Here is a 2,452-nt window from a genome sequence, read left to right on the forward strand (position 1 = left end):
AGCCCCAACCGCTGTGGAGGATTATGACCCCACCCTTTGCTTCGTCCAGGCGGTCTACAAGGTCTTACCCCACCAGAAATGGGGTGGGGATTAGCCTTCCGGCTGAATCCTGTGCTGCAGAGGCCCTGCCCCTCGACAGAAGGGCCCTGGGCCCTGCCCCGCAGCTTGGCCAGTTGGCATTGCGGACCCTACCCCCCGATGGGGGAACCTGGATCCTGCTCTCCAGGTTGGTCCAGTGGATCTTAGTGTCTGGTCCCCCACCGGGTTGGCCAGGGGCAACATCCACCGGCTCTGCCTGGTGGCTGTGGGATCCCTGTCCCTTGCTGGAGCCCCAGGGCCTTGCACACCAGCTCAACCCAGTGGCCACGGAGCCTGGCCACCCCTGGCTCAACCCTGCAGCCGTGGGGGCTTTGCTTCCATGGGGCCCTGGGTCATCATTCTTCAGCTTGGCCCAGTAGTTTCCAGAGCCCCAACCCTGGCCAACAGATCCTGGGCCCCGCCCCCAGCAGAGGGTGGGGCTCCGCATCCGCCTGACTGGGTTGGGAGGTCATGCCCTGGCCCCTGCATGGGTGCAAGGCCCCCGTGGCCTCCAAGTTGATGCAGGGAGCAAGGTCCTTGTCACCCCCAGGTAGATCCCCGCTGTCTCAGGGCTGAGCCGAGGGGCATGGCCCTGGGCCCTTCAGGCAGGACCTGGGGCCCTGGGGCTGTGGGTCTGAGCTGGGGGGCGGGGCTCTGGGCCCTTCCAGGAGCCCCATGACCAACATGGCCCCAGGCCAAGCCAAGGGACAGGGCCCTTGACTCCCCCAAAAGTCGTTGCCCTGTCGGCCTCTGGGCCAAGCCTGGGGCAAAGCTCAGAGCCCCCCAGAATGGGGTGGGGGCCAAGGCCATCCCTGGGCCAAGCCAGCGATTGAGGTCACCGGCTTCTAAGGTGGGGAACAGGTCCCCAGCGATGCCAGGCCGGGCAGAGCTAGGGGGGCAGAGCCTTGGGCCCTCTCAGTTGTAAGTGGAACCACCACTGAGGCCAGGCCACACCAGGGGGAGGGGCCCCACGGCTTCCGGTTTGAGCCAGGGGGTGGGACTCCGTGCTGCCCTGACAGGGGGCTGTCTCCTGGGCCACTCTGGCAGGGGTGGGGCCCCTCTGGCAACGGGGGTGAGCCAGGTGGTAGGTCCCAGGGCTCCCCACCAAGGGAGGGGAGCTCCTATTGACACTGAGACGATTCTGGGAGCAGCGCCCCAGACCGCCCCAGTGATGAGTGGGGCGGGGGGGGGGCTCCATTGGCCACTGGTAGAACTGGGTAATGGAGCCTCTGGTTCCACCGAGGGGGAACTGGGGCCTGGCTGTCACCTGGCCAAGCCAGTGGTTGTGTTCCTGGGATCCCCCTCTGGGGTGCAAGGTCCCTGTAGCCCTGGGGATGAGTTGAGGGTTTGGGCCACCTTTCAGAGCAAGGGGCGGGGCCCCAAGTCCCCTTGGTAAAAGGTGGGGTCCCAGCGGCTGCCAGGTTGAGCCATGTGGTGAGGCCCTGGTCCCCCCCACAGGGGACGGGGTACTAGCGGCCACCAGCTGGAGTTGAGGGGGCAGGGCCCGGCACACAGGCCCAAACAGCGAAGGAGGCAAGGCCCTTGCAGCCTGCAGGCCTAGCCAGGATGGAAGCCCCGGGTGCCCATGCAGAGAGCAAGGCCCCTGCACCACCGGGTTGGGCCAGGGGGTGTGGCCCCAGGCCCCCCAGTGGAAGGCATGTCTCAAAGGCCGCAGGGCTGAGCCATAGGGCAGGGCCTCAGTCCCCCCTGGCAAGAAGTGGGGCTCCCAACTGGGTTAATCTGGGGACTGGGGTTCTGGGCATCCCAGGTTGGGCAAAGGCCCCCACAGCCATTGGGTCTAGCCAAGTGAGGGGCGTGGCATTCCTGCACCCACCCGGTTTAGCTGGGGTTAGGGCCACGCCCCCACCAGCAGCTGGATCAAGCCAGGGTAGGTGCCCCGTGCTTTCCATGCAAAAGGTGGTGCCCCAGCGGCAGCCAGGCTGAATGGGGGCAAGGGCCCCAGGCAACCCCATGGGGGGTGCAGCCCCAATGGTTTCCGGGCTGAGCCAAAGATGAGGGGTCCCAAACCCCCATGGTGGGGGCGGGGCCCCCACAGCTGCTGGGCAGAACCAGGGTCAGGGCCATTGTGGCCTCCAGGCTGAGCCAAGAGGCAGGGCCCTGGGCCACCCTAATCAGAAGCAAGGCCCCCATGGCCACTGGGTAGAGTTGAGTGTCAGCACCCTGGGCCACCCCAGGGTGGGTGAGGCCCCCACAGTCACCGAGGTGAACTGGAGGTTGGACCACTTTGTCAGGGGGTAGTGTCCCAGCTGCTGCCAGGCCGAGCTGGGGTGCAAGGCCACGGGGTTCCCCGGTGAGGTAACCACCTTCCAAGCCAGCATCGAAGCCACAGGAACCACCTGGCCGAGCGGGGGTG

Source organism: Hipposideros armiger, unplaced genomic scaffold, assembly GCF_001890085.2.
Source record: "Hipposideros armiger isolate ML-2016 unplaced genomic scaffold, ASM189008v1 scaffold_938, whole genome shotgun sequence".
Classification (NCBI taxonomy): domain Eukaryota; kingdom Metazoa; phylum Chordata; class Mammalia; order Chiroptera; family Hipposideridae; genus Hipposideros; species Hipposideros armiger.